Below are 20,796 nucleotides of genomic sequence, written 5' to 3' on the forward strand. Positions count from 1 at the left end.
TCCCCTTGGATTTTCTCTCAAGTGCCTAAATAAGTTGTTTAAACATGTGTCATTCCATGGGGCATCAATGATGGCTCATGGAAAAGTAGGAAGGTAAAACACCTAGAACACAGCTGGCTGCTGGCAACTCAAGCACTGAGACATGGCGACACTATGTGAGAGCTATACACTGTGGCAGGGAACCTTCCTCTTGCTTAGACACTACTTAACTTCAGAGTGAAATGAAAAGGGTCAAGAGCCACCTGCAAATAAAAAAGCATCAGTAAAAAGACAGAAATGTAAAGCGTTCAATGAATCCTCTTTTCACATTGAAAACTTAATAATTGTCACAATTTGTCAGGCACAGGTCTAGGTGTCTCATGTGCATGATTTCTAATCTTTACAGAATGTCTCAAGGTAAATATCCTATTCCCATTTACAAAGGAGACTGGAGTTCAAAGGAGTAAAATTTGGGGTTTGAAGCCAGCTTTGGTTGTATTTCCCCCATACCACCTGTGTTTAGACACTTTAGACAAGAAATACTGTGTTAAAAACTGGTGTGGGAGGTTGTGAAGATTAATTTCATGTCAAATTAGTGGGGCCATGGTGCTCAGATATGTGGCCCAACATCACTCTGGATGTTTCTGTGTGTTTTTGGATGAGATTAACATTTAAATGGATGGACTTTGGGTAAAGCAGATTGCTTTGCATAATATTAGTGGGCCTCATCCAATCAGTTGAAGACATGCATAAGAGAGAAAGACTGACCTCCCCTGAGTAAGAAGGATTTATGCCATCATTAGGCCTTTGGACTTGAACTGTAGAATCAGCATTCTTCATTGGGTCTCCCGCCTGCTGGCCCACCCTGCAGATTTTGGACTTGCCAGCCTCCATAAGTACATGAGCCAGTTCCTTAAAATAATTCCTCTCTCTTTACATATATGTATACATATCTTATTGTTCTGTTTCTCTGAAGAATCCCAACTAATACAGAGGAGGAGAGAGACTTATAAAAAGGAGTAAACAAAACCATGTTCCTGGAGGTGGATGGTGGGAGATTGCAACTTAAAAGAAGCAGATAGAAAGTGAAGTAAGCTGATTCAATGCAATACGTTGTTCTGAAATGCTCACCTGCAACCTTCACGGATTTCTCTGTGAATGGCACAGCCACACACATATGCAGTGGTAAATGAGCCAATCTAAAGATGCTGAAGCCAGACAGTGTTCACTCCAAGTTTGTAAGTATGAGTCTGTGGCAGAGTTCCTCTTTTGGGTTTATAGGAAAACTACTATTCCCAGTCTCCTTTGGAGTTAGGAGTGGTCATATGACTGAATTCTGGCCAGTGAAATGTGGGTTGTGTAACGTAAGCTACTTTCTGGCTTGGCCCATAAAACCTGTAATCCTCCAGCTCTCTCTCCCACTGTTTCAACAACCTGGGAAGTTCATATTCAAAACAAGTGGACTAGAAGATAAAGGAGGGCCTCCAGCACCATATTTGACTTTGCATGAGCAACAAATAAACCTTTAATCACATTAACTCACCGAGATATGGTATATATTTTTCCCCTCCACTAGGCTATTCGGTCCTGACAAAGGTGGCGTCTATTAGCCTCTGTATTGGTTAGAAAAGGCTAGGCTGCCATCACAAAGAAAGTCAATGACACAATGGCTTAAAAATAGAGTGACTAACCGATCTGTTTACCCAAGCTGTGCCAGCGTAATTATTTTCACAGGTGTCTCAGTGTGTATGATAAACTATATGGATACCCTACTTAAAGAGCAAAAGACTTTATATCTCTTTCACTTCTCATTCCAAAGTGAGCTTTCCAGCATGGGAGCTCTGCCCTTGGATCTTTTACATAATTGCTCTGCAGACTTGAAGGCATAGATTGTCGTCTTGCACCTGAAATCGGGCTGCCCCAGGCAGAGGTTATCATCAGTGATTTTTTTGATTTTTTAATCTTCTGATTCCCACTGTTAAAGAAAAACCAAAATGGGGGCCACAGTTTGAACATTGCCCTAAACCAAACACTCACAGTCATGGAACCAAAACTTAATATTGTCCTGATTTCCCCGAAATGCTGTCTCTATGACCTTAAACAAAGCTTAAGTTTTGTTTCTGTCAGCAAAACCTTGCAGCTTCCCAGGAAGGAAGTAGATTTTTTCCTGTATGCAAAGAAGCTTCTGTTGTGCTTCTACCCTAAAAAGAATGTCAGTGTCTAGTAAGCAATCAAAATAGACCTCAATGTATTTCCTGATCATACTTTAAAAACTGGCTTGTAATGCTGAGAGCCCAGCTTCAAACCACGTTCAGTTTGAAGTCTGTTCACGGTTATTTTCTCACTCAATAAAATATTCCCATCGAGTAAAGCTCTCCGGATTTTCTTTTGATGCTATTCTAGACTGTAAGTAAGCAAAAAAAGACCAAGGGTCCATGTTTGTATTTTTTTAACTTTATATTTTGAGATCATTTAGATTCATGCTCAGTTGTAGGAATACAGAGATCCTTTACGCAGTCTCCACTCAAAAATAGTATCTTGCAAAACTATAATGCAATATCATCACTAGGATGTCGACATTGGTACAACCCAAAGATCTTGTACAGATTTCTCCAGTTTTATTTGTATTTGTGTGTGTGTATATTTAGTTCTATGCAATTTTATCACATGTAGAATTGTGTAACCACCACCACAGTCAAGATACGGATGGCCAAGTTTGTTTTTGCTCATTGTCACTTCCCCCAAGGCCCAGCTCAATGCCTGTCACAGAGATAGTAAATACTTGTTGAATGAATGAATGAGTGGTGTACTAGCTCAGGTTCTAAGATGCCAAAAACCAGCCATGTCAATGAGATATACCTAACAATCCAGAGGCAGGACTGGCATAATAGCTGTGCCATCTGCCTTTGGGCCAGGTGACTGCTGCAGTCCTACCATGTTCCCAGCTAATGGGCAGGGGAAAGGCAAGGTATACCCAATCCTTACAAGGGCAAGGCCTGGATGTTGCACACATAGCATCCCACTAACCAGACTTATTTGCGAGGACACGCCAAGCTGCAAGGGAGGTTGAGGTCCAATGTAGTATCTGCTTGTAATTCTTCCTCCCCTCCCTGCCCTTGGCAAGGTTCACCAAGGTGGAGAGAACTTCCCCACCCCATTGGTATTAGGCTTTGGGCACTGGTGGGGTTGGCAGAAGTGAGAGTGTGTCAGTTCTGAGCTTAGGCCTTAAGCGACCCATTGTATTCTGGTTGCCCCACTGGCACAGCTGCCACCCTCAGTAAAAGGGAAGAACGAATACTGGTGCACTACGATCATGTTGTGGGCATGAGAGGGACCTCTCCGTGCACAGAGCAGAGACAACCCCACCTATGGGAGACTCCTTCAGGAATCCAGAGCATGGCCTAGCCAGCTTAGTTAATATGAATATAACATAGTATATTGCCCTCTTGCCTGGGACTGTGGTGGGCGGAGGCCCTGGAGATGGGCCCACTTGGGACCAGCCAGGATGGTGAACACAGACTGGAGCCCTGCTGTCTCAGGCACCTTGGGAAGGGAGGGCAAGTCAGAGGTAGGAGAAATGGTGATAATGGAAAACGGTGTCAAAACAAGTAAACCTGTCTCATTAATAGGAAGAGTTTGCGAAGTTTTCCTGGTGAGTCAAGAGGTGGTATTAACAGAAGCCTTAAATAACGGTGCATTTTACCACATTAAATAGTTAATCAGTGTCTACCTGTTGCCAATTAATCTGTAGAGAACACTGCCCTTACAATCTGGACACAAGATTTAAAATGCATGGAAAAAATAAATAATGCCTCTATCAGATCAGTCATTTTCCACAGTGCCTCGGGGCCTCTTGGCTCAGTTTGTGCAATGAATGCAGATTCTTTAAAGGAAGCAGCTCTCTGTACTACTTGCTGATTATTCTGCCAACCAGAATTTGTGCAGAAATGACGTCAAGCTGTTTCCATCTGGGAAGTTGCTAGAGCCATGCAAGAGGTAAAACTCTTTTGCAAGCATAGCAATTTGGGTGAATATCCATTATGAGGTGAAGAAATTAATCCCGGATAAAGTACTGGCTGTCTACCTGAAACTAGTTGAGAAAAATAAAACAGTTGAAATAAAGTATATTCTAAATTTTACCTAGGGTTTTTTGGGAGGCTTTTTATGTCCCTTTTAATTTTGAAGATTTTAAAACTTAAAAATGTTGAAAGAATAGACTCACATGTTTTATTATATTTGTCTTCTCACTTCTCTCTCACCCTTCACTCCCACCCCAGACATACACCCACGACACACAACAGTTTTCAAAATTAGTTGTCAATATGACATCACGATCCTTAAATACTTCAGGATGAATCTCCTAAGGATGACAATCTCCTATACAACCACAATGCCATTATCACACCTGTGAAAGTTAACAGTCTTTCTACAATTACAACTAATATTCATGACATATTTAAAATTTCATGGCTGTCCCCTAAAGATTCCAATGCAATTTCTGACAGGATCTAATCAAGGTTTGTGGATTCTATTTGGAGGGTCAGTCTGGAAAATCTCCCCACCTTAACTTCTGTCTGGCTTTAATTTATGACATTGACTTTGGAAGGGTCCAGACCAGATGACTTAGAGAAAGTTGCACATCCTTCGTTCGCCTGATAGTTTCCCAGGGGTGTCCTTTAACTTTTACTTTTAAGCTTGTATTTCCCTTAAAATGGAAGTTAGGTCTGGGGGCTTGCCTATGTGTGGGTTAAACATTTTTTTTGCAAGAAAACTTCAGAGGCGTCTCATGAGGAGGTTTATTTGTTGGGTGTTCCCAATACTAGTAACACTAAGGGTGATTGATGACTTGGTTGGGAAAGTATTGGCATATCTCCATGGAGAAGAAAATGCCTGGAAAGAGAGACTGAAATAAAATGTACAAGCTAATATTTTATGACAAGTGCAATCTTACGAAAGCAAAAAAAAAAAAAAAAAAAAATGAGAAGGGGGGAAGAATCGAGGTGAATACAAGTGGGGTTAATTGCCGAGCTGGCCAGCTGGCCACAACTTTGTAAGCAGCTTGCTGGGTGCTTGGTCCTGTGGGACATCTTCTGAGGTGCCATGTGGCACCATCACACCCTGAAGGAGTCTCTTTCGAATGCCCCTGTACTTCTGGATTGTGGCCAGCAACTGGGAAAGCCAGAACCTCCATGGGTCCTACTGCATTGGGTCTGGCTATGGGAACTGCTGCAGCCCCTCTCTAAGGGATGTAAGGACTTCCTTGCCAGAGGCAGAGAAATCTGTCGTTGTAGGGGGTGAAGTGACAAGATGGAGGCTGGAGCTTTACAACCCAGGAATCAGGGCAACTGGATCCTGAGGGGTAGGCCAGGCACAGGGCGGGGCGTATGTGGGATCTGGTACAAAGAGAAAAATCTTTCCCACTGGACTATTCATGATCTGTGGGAATAACCTACTGCCCAAGCGCCTTTCGTGTAATGGTGTCAGTACCCTTTACTCCCAGGAAAACACCTAGGAGATTATACATACACGAAGTAGCATGAGTTCATATTGTTACTGGCATTCAACATAATATCATCTTAAATTCTCTTCATATTTTATTTTTCCTCTTATACAAGAAATCTCTGGTTCCCAATATTAACACATGTATCGTGAGAGTAGGTTGTCCAAAACAACATCCTCTGTCACTGTTGGTTCGGTTTTATACAGTTATTAGGACATTTGTTTTATTTATCGTCCTATTTTACGGCATTTTTTTCTTTATGATTTACTTTTACTTGAGTATGTAAAATATATGATTCAAAAACCAACACTGTATAAACATGTTTAGTCAGAGAAGTCTCCCTCCCACGCATATCCTCCCCACCCTGTTCCAATCTACCTCTCATAGGTTACCATTTTCATTAGTTTCTGGTTTCTCCTTTCCTGTGTTTCTCTTTGCAAAAACAAGCAAATACACATGGACTTTTTCATTTTCCTGACTTTCCTACAAAAAAATGCAGCACACAATATATTGTTTTGTAGCTTCCTTTAAAAAAAACAAACAAACCAGGAATCAGGGCAACTGGGTCCTTCCCCCCCCCCTTAATAATATATATCTATGGAATTTTTCCATACCAGTTCACCTTAAATGCTAAAATTCACTAACTGTTTACTATACTGTCAAGTGTATTATTCAGGGCGAGCAAGGCATTGCTGCAGGAACAAACTCTCACATCTCAGGGGCATTACAAATAAAGGTTAATTTCTTGCTCACATAAACTCCTATGTGGGTTGGGCTACCTTCCTTTGTCTTGTAGCCATGTGACCTGGAATTTGTGTCCCCCTGGTAGCCAGGCTGGGTGGCCAAGCTAGGTATAAATAGTCCACACCAGAGCCTAGTCACATGGTCCCAAATCAACCACTGGGGAGGTTGAAAATGCAGTCTCATGCTCATGGAGAGGAAATGGAAATGAAATTTGGTGAACGTATGGCACTGTCTCTACCACACCAGGCTTTCCATTTATTTTCTCATCTAAACCCCACAACAGCCCTACACGGCGGGTACTCTCATTATTCCCATCTTACTGCCAAGGATGTTAAGCCTTCACACGCCTTTAAAGGTCAGAATGTTCCTGTAGGTCGGGATTAGTTTCAAATCCAGGGGCACCCGCCTGCGAAGCCTGTACCCTTATCATGTTCCACGGCCGACAAGCACTGTCCACTGAAAGTCATGATAAATCCATTTCATCCATGCAAAATGCCAAATCGGGAGAAACAGTGACAATCAGAGCAACTGGTACAAGACGGTAAATATTTAGGCTTAAGATTCATAAGCTGTTTTCTATGAAAGACTGCAAGATAAGACTTAAATGGCTAGAACAATAAAGACTAAACCATCACAGGACACAATGTTTCAGTAACGTTGTATGACAAAACAGCTTTATTTAGGCCTTTTGAGCCACGCTTCTCTTGCTCGGGCCCCTTCCACTTCTGGAAGTGTACTTTCCCTCCTAATAAAACTTAAAAAAAAAAAAAAAAAACTTTATTTACAATTTCTGAATCAAGAGCTAATCGTTATAGGAATTTTTAAAGTTCAAAGTGAACTGTAAACACTTTTTCTTCCTCTTCCTAAGGAAAAGCATGAGAGAAATAGTGATTTTTTCAACTGAAATGGCTCTGAGGAATTAAGGCAAGTAATCTCCAAGGATTTCAACACTGAAAAGCCTTCCAGTTGGAGAAAATTAAATAAATTTTCAAAGCTCTGTGAACATAAGGACAGCGCATCTAGTCCCACATTATCACCTATATTTATTGCCTGAGATCAAGCGCAACAGTATTAGATTCCAATGTATGCTTTTAGTAAATGGCTACAGCAAAATGAACAAAATGAGAAAATAGGGAACTTGGATTTCAGTGAAGGACTGGCTGTCCACGGGCAGGAACTGCAGACTCCATGAAAAGGTGAGGTGATTCCAGCAGGTGATTTTTCTCGAATGCAAAGCTCACCCTCACCTGTGAGTGTGACAGTTAATTCATCTTGGCTGCTGATCCAATTTGTTTTTCACAGTAATGCCCCACAAGTCTCAATGTCCTATCAGGGGCTTTCAAACATTTTTGGATGCAGATGACAGTAAGAAAGGTTGTTAGCCATGTACACACACAATCATTCACAGAAACAAAAGTTTTATTAGACAAATTACAAGCAAAACATCCTGATCCCCCCTCTACTCTCTACCCCTTACTGTAGTCTACTCTTTCCTCCCCTGTCTGGAATGCTGGTCTGACCTGGATTCACAACATATGGCCTACTGCTGATGCTGGCCTATCACACCAGCCTGAGAAGAATATTTACTTTCCCCTTTTGTCCCACAGTGCCCTGGAGGTAAGAGAGATTCAGTCCTTAGAAAGGGTAGGTCACCTGAGAATGAATTAGTAACAAAACCCTGGAGCCTGGAAGACTCAGAGCCATTTGTGGAAGTTGCCACTACTGCTTTAATACTATTTTCAAACGTTCTGAAGTTCACTTAGCATGTCATCTGGTTAGGATTGCCAGATTTAGCACAGCAAATAAAACCAGGATGTCCAGTTACATTTGAATTTCAGATAAACAATAATTTTTTTTTTATTTTTTTAGTGTAAGTATGTCCCCTGCAATAATGACAATTCTTCATTTATCTGAAGTTCAAATTTAATAGTGTGTCCTGTATTTGATCTGGCAACCCAACCGGTTGGACACCCTGTCCCTTTTCTTTGAAGGTCTTAAATCTTATAAATGAGACTAGGCTGGACAGGATATGGGCATTGCTGCTGGTAGGAAGAGGGTCATTTGGCTTGGCCTCCTGCTCCCCTCAATTTTCACAACTGGTTACAGACCTGCAGCCCCCTGCAGGGTTTCCTCATCTGGTGATGGGCACCCTCTCAGACAGGACATCAGACTGCTGTGTCCCTGCTCCTGCTGTGTCCACTTGACCCTTGGGTCCTCCTGGAACTTTGGCATGTAAACCTTGGGGATGCATGCTGTTCCACTGCCACCCCTAGCTCAGAGGCAAAAGCACAGTGGCCAGCTCTACTCAGCTGTTGACAGAACCCCAGTCTTTTCCTCCTGCCTCCAATTCTACACACTCCAAAGAACAGTCTTGCCTTTCCATCAGAGCACACTCTGTCCACACAGGCCATGTTTATCCATCTCCTCAGAGTTAGGACCTTTGGACTTGGTTTGTCTTCTCATTCACCCTTCCTCCCCCCACCTCCCCACTCCCAACAGGAAATTGGTCTTTGACTGAAATCACACAGATGGATGGTTGAGTCAAGATCTTCGCTGCTTCCTTGCTATTAAGGCTGCTCCCTTAATATCTCCTGGCAGCCAGGCCCTCTGGTCTGGGTTCTGAACTCTGGAGCCTTGCAGGAGGCCTGGGTTGTGTCATGAGGCTGCTGATATGTCTGTTTCTCAGCTGCTGCAGCTGAACAGAAAGGGGCAGTTAAGAAGTACAGGCTATGGTTCTTGCTGTCCCTTCCTTTTGCTTTCATCAAACTTTTCTGGAAAATACACCTCGTTCCCTCTGACTGCCAAGACCTGCCAAGACCTGAAGCCCAGGCCACAATCACCCCTGTGGTCTTCTCTCCCTTTGTTAATACTGATTTACCCAGACCTTTCTACCAGGGCCATCTGGGTCTTCCAAAGTGGCATTAAAAAATTAATTATTGCTAATGTGTAAATGGTTGCTGTTGGGAGAAGCTCGAAATTTTGTATTGAACAAAAAATGAACAGGTATTTATTAAGCTCTGCAATGTGTGCTGAATGTTGTTAGGGTCACGTAAGATTAAGGCACAAGTTCCTCCATTCCCGGGTCATACTGGAAAATGAGTTAAAAGCATAACAAGCTATTTAAGAATGGGTGTGAAGTGCCTTATAAAAGTCATGTAATGACACTGTTTCATCTCCTGTGGTATCACACAGAACTTAATCAGGTTATCTTTATCTTTTTATTTGTTCCAAAGTAATGACCAACCAGATTTTTCAAATTTTATAGAACACTATAAAAATTGTGCCAGGTGCCATTGCGAGCAAGTCCTACAGTCTTCATAAGAATACCATAAGGTGGCCTTTATTCACTCCCCACTTGGCAGGTGGGGAGGGAAACAGGCACAGAGCTTTGTGGTGGATCTGGTGTGTGAACCCAAGGTGGCAGGATCTCCACCTGCGCCCAGCGGCTGTGCTACCGTGTCTCTGTGCAGGCCTAATCTCCCGCAATCCCACACTTACTTTCAGATTGTACTGCCTTCTTTTTTTCAAACAGGAAAACAATATCGTTCTTGGAATGCCTATTCTATTTCCAATTACCCCATGCAACCAAGTTTCTCACATTTTCTTGGCTGTATCCCTTCTCGAGGGATATATTTTACTAGAATCTATCAATTTCAGTCAGATTTTAGCCCAAGTCCTGCCTCTACTGTATCACATAATTTTCTTTGTTGTCTCAAAATTTATCGGGTTAAATCTTTAACATTTTATATCCCTCTTTTCTGCCTCTTTCCTAATTGTGATTTCATAGCCTCCCCAGGAGGATTTTCATATAGTGTTTCACTAAAACTTAATTTCCCTCTGTGGCTGCTCTGCCCTCTACGTCCTGTAGCTGTTAGTCCACTTGAGTGAGTCTCTCAAAATGCTGCAGGGGTGGAGGACGACCGGGGACAGCTGTACCATGGTGAATCCCAATATGAGGCGAAGCAGCAGCAGCTCTGACAGCTACAGAGGTTTCAAGGTGCGAGTGGCATTTGGGCTGGTAATAAAGACTTCAGATGACTCTGAAGTGGGGAAAAGGAAGAGGTGGCACCCAGGCTGAGAGAAGAGAAAGGAATCTGGGGTCTCTGTGTTCCTCAGACCCCCGGCCCCAACCTCAGATCTCTTCCCTGGAACAGAGTGCCTGTGGTGTTCCAGGCATTGACAAAGCCCAGAAACAACGTAAACCAAAATTTTTTTCTTGGAAGTCTCCTCACTCTGGGTAGCAGCTGAGTAATCTGATCCATTTCATACAACACACCCAATTCTCTGCTGAAATTCCAATAGTTTTGCACCCACTCAAGAAGGCATGTCACAGTGCAGGCAAGCAAGCTCGATATTCCCCCAGATGTGATCACAAATGGGTCTGATTTACTTAGAAGAGTCAATCGCCTGAAAAGGACAGTTGCTTAATGGTCATTAGGAATGCATCAGTGTTTGACACAACACAGAGGTGACCACCACACAGCAGTGACACAGCTTGGAAGTGGCAGGCACAGGAAGGATTAGTAACTTCCAAAGCTGGCGCTCCACCACCTTCCCCTCCACCTCCCCTTTTTCAGATTGCCTTGCAAAGTTCCAGACGATACCTAAAGACTATTTACTGGCGGTATTGCACTGCCTTTAACTTACATTCTTCTGAAGGAATTTCGCGTTGGTTCTGAGGAGAGGCACATGTGAACCACAACTTTGTCCCCAAATAAGGTAGAAAACAGTGAAGCTCGCAAAAGATCAGAGATGGCACTTTGAAAGATGAATACATGTGTTTCCCTTTATATGATTAATAAAGGTCATTATTTAAAATGTTTCTAATAATTAAAAATGGTTGTTCTGGCTAAAACCCATTTTGAAAAAGATAAAGAAATTATGATAAAATTATAATTATGCTTTGGTGGGTAACAGTTGTAATCGTTTTCTCCAAAGTACTTTTCAACGGCTCCTACATGGCGAGCTGTTTTAGAGGGTGCAGTCAGGGTGTATAAAAGCTGGTCATGGCAGCTCCAGCTTCCAAGCACCTGACACCGCACCCAGCTCAGAGTATAAGAAGTACAACATGCCCACTGAAGCTTGGTTCTGCTTGAAGTAAAGGAGGACTTATGACCCCCAAACCAGGCATTCTTCTCTGCTTCCCTTCAAGACCTTCCTTGCGTGAAAAGCTGACATAAGTGGAGCCGTTTTAAGATAAAGCAGCCATTAAGGGCAGCCATTCCAGAGGGTTTCCTTGCATGTCTGGCTCCTTGAAACTTTGGACTGTTTGAAATGGGAAAAAATAATCTTTGGACTGGACCAAAGCAACACCGTCTTACAAAAAACTGTAAAACTAACAGGAAAGCAGACATCCTGCCCACAAGGACTATTGATTATGGAATCTCTTTTTAAAGACAAAATCAGTAGCCAGCCATGTCTAGCTAAAGAATACCTCAGCTTGTCAGCACCAACAGGAATTCTTTTATTCATGTAATTATTTCTTCTCATTCCCATCAAAATAACAAAATTTTAAAAAAACACACAAAAAAAAAACCTGACTTCACCTCATATTGGGACACAATTTGGGTTTCTATGTGAATCTGTGCGCACAGGTTGTAATCTGTGATCTCAAATAAATGCTTGTTGCCTGTCACTTTATTATTAGGTTAACATTGGTGACTCACCTACCCCCGAGAGCCATTTCTAATTAATTTTATATCCTCTAAACACTTCTTTTTATCAGCGTTTCTGAATTGTCTTCAGTTTTTAACTTGTTGTTTCTTTGTTCTTTCTTGAGAATGAGTTTCCCCTCTTCCTATGACCTGATATATCATGAAGGCAAAAGACACTCGTATTTTGGACTGTGATCCCTTGACTGCTCCTTTCTCCCACCCTTCTCCCTCTCCTCTCCTCTCCCTACCACCCCCAGCACTGGAGGCCCAGTACAAGACAACCTCAGGCTCCTGGCATTGGATCCAAGGTTTCAAATTCTTACTAGGTAACTGGGCAACCCTCACCCACAGAGGTGATTTACAGAAATACTGAGCTGAGCAAATGCTTCTGGGTTAAATGCAAATTTGGATTTAAAAACCAGCCCACAAACCCAGTGAAAGTCACAACTTATGATACTGTTAAAGAAAGGTGTTTAAAAGCAGACTGGCTTTCTCTACGGCATAATCACACTTTTGAGAGCCCTGAAAAAGGGAGAGGCCAGGTAAGACTGAAGGCAGCTTTCTGAGGGGGCCTGGGAGTGTCTCTCTTCTCAAATGGAGAGGCACTGAGTGACCTCCTGAAAGCTCAATGTGACCCAGAATGGTTGCCCTTTGACTACTATCTGTAAACTTCTAAATGCCATATTTACATGGCTCTTTTGAGTTTTAAAAGGGTTCCCACACCCTTGGTTTAATTTGATCCTTATGAATACCTGACCTGGCAAAGTGCAGCTTTTATTACCCTCACCTTGGCAGAGGAAACTGAGTCTCCCAAGTCCACAGAAATGAGAAGGGCTGGGATCTGAGCCTGCAGGTAAATATCCACTGAATTGGACAAATGTAGAACTAGGAGTGTTTTAAGGTAAACAGGGTCTGTTCCCTTCAGAAGCTCATAAAACAGTTGGAGAGAAATGCCCCAAATTAAAATGATTAAAGTGACAATACCAGGATTAAATAAGGGGAGACCAGATACTAGCCTATGCATTGTGAAAGAAGGCAAAAAGGTACTACAATTTTAAGTGTACTTAAACAACTTCCATTCCATGATTGAACTAAAATTCTCAAATGTTCTGTACCCGCCATCTGACCTTCAACCTAAGTCCCTAAGTTCCAGATTCTTTACGACACCTGTAAAAAGTCTTCGGCTTTATACCTAAGCTATGGTGATGTCTGAGCTTGTCACATCCTCTTCAGTCCTATATTTGCAGTGTAACTCCAGCAAAATTAATTAATTAATTAATTAATTATTTTTAAAGCCACAAAACCACGGAAAAGTGGGTGGGGATATCTGTCTTCAGTGTTCCAGAAAAGTCCACCCTCGCTTCTTGGAATTGCTGAAGAGAGTAGATTTTAGAAAATGGTATGATGACTGAAGAATCACAAATGAAGAGAAAAAAGCGTTTCAGGAAAGAATATGGGCCCAGCCAAAGGGAGAGGTGAGTAAGAAGACAAGGAGAAAGTCAGAACATGCTGATAGTCGGGCCTGTCTCCACCTGCCACAGAACAAACATGGTGTGATAATTATGTGTATACTGTTAGGGGTAACGTATATTTTAAAAGTGGAATTTCCCAAAATCTTCGACGTCACTGGCCTATACCCACTGCCCTCCAGAAAATCTAACTTCCCCGCAGATTCCTCCTCCTTCATCTGGGGATTCAGTAGCCTTTTATGTGGAGACTGGGGTCCCGTCTTCTCATTCACATTGGCAAAAACAGATGCACAGTGGAAGCAACTTGAAGGCCCATTAGTTGTTGAATGAATAAACTAAATGTGGTCTATCCATATAAGAGAATGTTATTCAGCCACAAAAAGGAATGAAGTGCTGATATATGCTATTATAAGAAGGAACTTTGAAAACTATGCTAAGTGAAGGAAGCCAGATGCATAATGTATGATTCCATTCATACGAAGTATCCATAACAGGCCAAATGATAGAGACAGAAAGTCAATTAGTAGTTGCCCAGGGAAAGGGGAGGGAGGAATCAGCAGTGCCTGCTAACGGGTATGGGGTTTCTTTCTGGGATGATGAGGTTCTGGAATTAGTGATGATGGTTGCTTCACTCTGTGAATAGATGTTTAAAAACCACTGAATCATATACTTTAGAAGGGTGGAAGAAAGCTGTATAATGTTAGAGCTTTAGCGTAAATGTAAGGAAAACATAGAGGAGTAGAATTGTATTAACCTGTGTTCCTCTGAAAACACTGGGAACTAGGACATAAAAATGAGGGAGCTAGAAGATAGTCGAATGGTGCCAACACGTTGGTGTTCCTACAGATCAGAACAAATGAAACGAAAGTGAAAGTCAAAAAAGTACTACACTGAAACTTTTCTGAATGAATCATGAGAATAGTAACTGACATTTATTGAGCACTTACTACATATGCTGGGCATCATTTTAAGGACTTGATGTGCATGACCTCATTTAATCCTCACAATAAATAAATAAGGTTAGATATTATTATCATCCCTACTGTAGTCATGAGAAAACTAAGGCACAGAGAGATTGGTAACTTGCCAAAGGAAATACTGCAATAAGTGGCAGAACTGGAATAAAATAAAACTTAAATCTGCAGGTTTAAAGGGTACAACGTGTCCAGGAAAAACTACTGTAACTAAGTCATTCTGGTAAAGTTTATGGAACTTTGTAGATAATGGAAAACCTTCCTATGCATCCAGAACAGAAAATCCAAGTTTCTTCTGAAGGAAAACATCAACCTGGTTTCAGATTTCTCCTCAGTACCAACTAGTAACAGAAGGCGAGGAGGTCCAGCAAGGCCAACAAATCCTGAGGAAGTGTGACTCAAGACTTTTATGGCTGGCCCAGTTGTCCTTTAAGTAGAGAGGCTGAAACTACTGTCATTTGCGCTTGAGGTTTGCCATTTGGGAGAAACTTTCCCTGTGTTCAGAAAATCCTGGAAAGAAGCTGGTTGCCCCCCAATTCCCATGACCTGGGCAAGATATGTCATGACTGGCCAGCTTGGGAAGAGATGGACAGAAGAGCACAGAGTCATGAAATCACTGGGAGGTGAACTTTGCGGGGTATGTTGATTGACAAGATGTGCAGACTTCATGGAAAATTTCTGGGTTTGTGGCACAAGCAACTAGTTGGATGATAGAGCCACTCACCGAGAAGGAGAAAGCTGGGAGAGGAGCTGGGGGGGGCATCCTACGGGTTCAGTTGTGGACCCTGAATTGTAGTATCTGTGAGGGGATAAGGTGAGAGGTCAAGCAGGCAGCTGGGTATATGGGCCTAGAGAATAGAGGAGAAGGGTCTCGGGGGACTTATTTGGGCATCTCTGGCACAGAGGTGACAGTGGAGGCCTTGTGAATTCTGTGGAGACACCTAGAAAGAAATTTGGGTAGAGAAGAAGAGGGAGGAGGGAAAGCTAGTGAGGAAGGCTGAGAAGGAGTGGTCAGAGAGGGAGGGCACCCAGGAGGTGGTGGCGTGGGGGTCACTGAGGAGAGGATTGGAAAGAGAAGTACACAGACAACTGTGTCAGAAATTGCTAAGAGGTACAATAAGATAAAAGGAGAAAATAAATGGGGCCATTTCCTTATGGGTCAGAATTTTAAAATGCAATCCAGGCCAATATACAAACTGCCTCTTATACTTGTACAGACTTTGAACTAAAATCAGTACAAGGAATACTTGCCAGGGTAAGGAGACGCCCAGTAAATTACAAAATACTGTCTAGTTTTCAAAATAAATTCAAAATAATTATCATCTGAAAAATAAGCCTGAAAAAAAATATGTATCTAAAAAATATGTTTGTGAAAATGGCCAAGAAAACACTGAAAAACAAGGCAATCGGAGAAGATTCTTCCTGCCAGGTGCTAGAATAGATAACTGCCAAATCAGAAAGGAAAGCCCCAGTACATTAATTTGGTGGGGACTGTGGATCAGCTTTTTGGTCTCTGGCTACCTTCTGTCTAGTTGGAGAGGTTGGAATTAGGTTTGGCCCTTAAGTGAGTTTTAAAAGGCAGAAGAAAGGCCACTTTCCTGCTGCTTCCGACAGCAACAGAAGGGTGCCATGGGGAAGAGGGACCTACCTGGTGTACACAGCCTCTTACCCACCCCCAATCCAAATGTTGGTCCAGGAGACTCTTCCTGCTGGTCTTCCAGGGGGAGTAACTGATACAAAAATCTCTATTTATTTGATGTTTATTGGAAGGCTGAGCATGTGCAGAAGACCAGACTTCTGGCCTAGTGGCCTGAACTGCAATGTCAAAAGAACACATATACAAAATCAAAAGGCCAGTAACAAACTGGCAAAATATCTGCAACATAGGTAACGATATTTTATTTTATATTCTACAAAAAGTTCTTGCAGATAAATGAGAATGTATAAATGGCCGAAAGATATGAGTGATTCATAAAAGCAATGCCTAAAAACAGGTTCAACTTTACTAGTAGTTAATATAACTTAAAACAACAATGCAAAATCCCTGTCCTATCAGATTAACAACGATGACAAAGAATGATAAGACAGAGCTGGTAGGGTGTGGATAAGGGAACCCTCCTGCCTACCAGTGTCAAAGCACTGCCACCTCTCTTGTAGGTCTGCTGACAACATGCATCACAAGCCTTCAACGATGAGTGAACCTTTGAACACTAGTTTCAGAACTTTATCGTGAGGAAATAATTAGGGATGTGCACAGAGATTTAGCTACAAGTGATTCTGCACGAATGAAAAGTTGGACACAACTCAAATATACAAAAACAGGGACAATAATTATGGTGCATTTGCATAATGGGATACCACGCAGTCATTAAAAACGCTATAGAAGTATATTTTGTGACATGGAAAAATGTTCACAATATATTAAGCAATAAAAGCTAGTTATAATATGATCCCCAAAACGCATATATATGAACAGAATAAATCTGGAAGGCTTGATTATTTCTGGTTGCTGGATTTACAAATGGTTTTTATTTTTTCATTTTGTTTATTTATTGTTTAATATTTTTCTGTAATGAATGTCCATTTCTTTTATAATACATTTTAAAAACTGATAATTATGTGAAGGTGAATGAAGAAAAGAAAGGGCATTAGTAAATTCTGAATTCACTGGAATTAAATTATATCTGATCACTAATAAAGAAGCAAATCATAAGTGCCAGCAATTACGTGAACTAACTAGATTTAGTTTTTGCCATCAGAGGGAATGAGGCTGAAAACAGAAACTGATTTGAATTATAAAATGAAGGTACAATTCAGGCATACCTATCTTTGAGTTGTGCAATTTGTACTTGTTATATACGTATGTGTGTGTGGAAGGATATCTGTTTATTTTAAAAGTAGTTCCCTTCAGCAAGGTGGGATTAGAGGAAAGATAACTTTTTCTTTACACAATTTTGCATTGTTGAACTTATTATAACAAGCATGTGAAAATCTAAGTACATTTTAAAAGCAATAATGGTTATAACTATGAAAATATTTTTAAAAATGGACAGTATCCATGGTGGGATGATAAAAATCATGCAAAATATGTATACTATGCTTATAACTATGTTCGTGCATCTGCATGTGAGAGAGGCCTGGATGGGAATATATTATCATAAAAATAGTTGTTCAAGTTCGTTCATTTATTAATTTATTCCACAAATGTTTGTTGAGCACCTACTATGGGCCACACACATGGCCCTGTTCTAGGCATTAGTGAGTCAGTAAGAAATTAAACAGCCAACTATACTTCCCCTCATGAAACTTACATTCCAGTAAGGGAAGATAGACAATAAGTAGTAAACATAATAAATATGTTAGAAGTTGATAAATGAATGCTAAGGAAAAAATGGAGAAGGGTAAGGGAGACTGGCAATGCTGTGGGTAAGAGCAGGGTTAAAGAGGTTGGCCAGAGAAGTCCCCATTGAAAATGTGATATTTGAGAAAAGATATGAAAGAAGTGAGTGAGTTATGCAAATATCTGGAAGAGCTTTATAATCAGAGGGAACAGTCAGTACAAAGGCCCTGAGGTGGGTTCGAGAAACAGCAATGAGAGCAGTGTGGCTAAGACGGAGTAAGCAAGGGGAGAGCAAGTCAGAGGTCGACAGGGTAGTTAATTAATGTTGGGCTCTGTAGGCTCCTGTAAGAACTTTGACTTTTTATTCCAAGCGAAGTAGGGAGCACAGAAATGCCAGGACTCCTCTGGCTGCTTGCTACACAAACTAGGCTACTGGGGTTGGGACTGGGAGAGGATGGCAAGCAGAGAGAGCTGGTTGTCCAGGTGAGGGATGAAAGCGGCTGTGGGGATGCTGAGGTGTAGGATCTTAGATGTAGTTTGAAGGTCGAGCCAACAGGACTTCCAGACAGATCAAGTAGAGGGTGTGAGAAAGAGGAGTGTGGGGATGGTTCTTGGAGTTTAGGCCTAAGTGGAGTTGCTATTAATTAGGATGAGAAAAACAGCTTAGTGGAGGTTTGGGGATAGGGGAGGGTCAGGAACTTATCTGTGGACTTGTTATGTTTGACTATAGTAGCAATACAAATTTTGTTTGCAGAATGTTTTGAGAAAAAAATGAAGATAGGGAATATATAAAAGGGAGTCACTTTAACCAAGCTGCTAAAATTATTAGCATTATGAGTCAAGGCATGAAGCTTAGAATGAGATTCTATGCTTGTTCTAAGTAGCCTGGGAACTTAAACTTTTTGAACTTTTTAGTCCTGTGTTAATGCCTGGATATACATCTGGACACATACCAGACCTCCGGGTAACCCCCTGAAGGACTCGAATATCCAGGCCACCTGACATCCACCTGACATCCATTATCCAGACCACTGGATGTGACCAGATCTCCTGGTGCTCATCCTCTAGACCACCTGTTTTCCATTATCCAAACAGCCTGACATCTGATAACTGTCCTGGACCAAGCCTAGGGCTAAGAACACAGGGCTGATTATTTTCAAGAATGCACTTTTACTATAAGAATGCTTAACTTTTATCTCTTCTTTGGAACACCTCTGGGTTTTGGCCTAGCGGTCCCAGTGTGCAAACTTTAAGACCCCCAAATAAATCTATCATTTATTTCTAGCCAAGCCTCCAGACTCTGAGCTTGTTTGAGTTTTTAATGATGACATCTTTCCAAATAACAAAATAATTTCAAGACTCCTGACCTAGCAACTATTACATTCCCGGCGCTGAAAATATGCAAGTTAGTCACTGCTAGTAATCTGGAGAAATCATGGGCATAGAAGATATGCCAGAAGACTAAAGCCTAGGCTCCAGTTTTCAAAGGGGGTGCTGCGTGCGTGTGTGTGTGTGTGTGTGTGTGTGTCAGGGGGATGGAGGATGCAAATCCATCCATAGTCCTCGCAAGATTCTATGCCATTAAATGGATGACATATGAACTCCAGACATTAGTAGTAGATTCTCTTGGATTCAGCTTGAAGTCAAGAGCAAGTCAGCCCAACACATGTACTAGAAAAACCCAGTCTTTCCTTCTGTATCTCTTTTACTACTCATGCAGAATACTTCGCTTCTGACACCAAATATGTGGTGTCTCCCTCCCCCCCACCCCCCAATCAATTCTCTGTGACACAGCTAGGTGTTCTACAATTTAACTCAATTCTGACACCATCTTCCTGGAGACAGCTAGCATCAGATCCACAGCGTTAAGAACTCAGTTCCAAGGATTGCCCCTCCCCACCCCATTCAGATGTGAACCCCAAGTTATCTATAACTTCTGTCCCACTTGACTACAAATCGGAGGTTCCTATGATCCCCTCCCCATTGGATCTGGTTATTTGCTAGAACAGATTACAAAACTCAGGGACATATTTACATTACCAGTTTATCAAAAGATAAAGGATACAGATGAATAGCCAGATGAAGAGGTACATAGGGCGAAGTCTGTAGCATCCTGTCCAGTGGAGTTGGGGGCACATTACCCTCCTTGTACATAGTGTCAGGATTTTAATGGAGGCTTCATCTTAGTAGACAGGATTGATCACTACCTCTATTTTCTGCCTTTCTCCTTTCTTAAAAGAATGGGTGGCGGGAGCTAAAAACTCCAAACTTTTAATCAAGTCTTGGTCTTTCCGGTGATCGGCCTGCCAGTGTCCAGGAGCCATCCGGAGCCCATCCAGTTGCTTCATTACAACAGAAGACACTCCTATCACCCAGAAATTACAAAGGTTTCAGGAGCCCTATGTCAGGTATGGCATTTAATACCAAATGCTAGAACAAAAGATGCTCTTAGTCCTCTAATCACTTACATAGATGACATAGGAACTGCAAAAATTAGTAGTAACTCCCCTTGGATTTAGCTTGAAGTCAAGAGCAAGGCAGCCCAATATATTTAGAAAAAAGCAACCAGGACCGTATTGGAACTTGGAAGTCCAATGTTTGAAGGAGAGCAAAAGTTTCTTTAGAGACGAATCTCAGGTGGCATGCAATAGTGGCACTAGTGTGTTTCAGACGTGATTGCCATGCCACCCCTGAATGGGAGGTACCTACTGCTTTCTAGCCAAGGAAACTCGGGCAAACCTGTCTGTTGCTCAGGGGACGGTATCCGTGCTTCGCACAGCGCATGGACAGCGAAGGGCTGTCGTGGGGGATGGAGGGGCACTCATTTTATGAGTACGCTCGCCTTCTTTTTACACTGAAGGAAGGTCCTGCCACCGCGAAAAGTGAAGAAAGAAAAAGTAAGCGATGGACAAAAAATAACAACTCTCCTCTGGCACTGCCACAGAGCTCCCAATACTTGATCGGTGAACACGGGCCTTAGTTCTTTCTGAATTGCTTTTCCGTGGGAGGAGGCCGTCGGAAAGGGGACAGCACTGGCCTCCTCCAGAACCCAGGTCAAGACGGGCGGTTGCTAGGCGACCTTAGGTCAGGCTGCCTGGCGTAGGCTCCGCCCCCACATCCACGCTCCTCGCTCCGC

The sequence above is a fragment of the Rousettus aegyptiacus genome, unplaced genomic scaffold, assembly GCF_014176215.1.
Source record: "Rousettus aegyptiacus isolate mRouAeg1 unplaced genomic scaffold, mRouAeg1.p scaffold_m13_p_7, whole genome shotgun sequence".
Taxonomy (NCBI): Eukaryota; Metazoa; Chordata; class Mammalia; order Chiroptera; family Pteropodidae; genus Rousettus; species Rousettus aegyptiacus.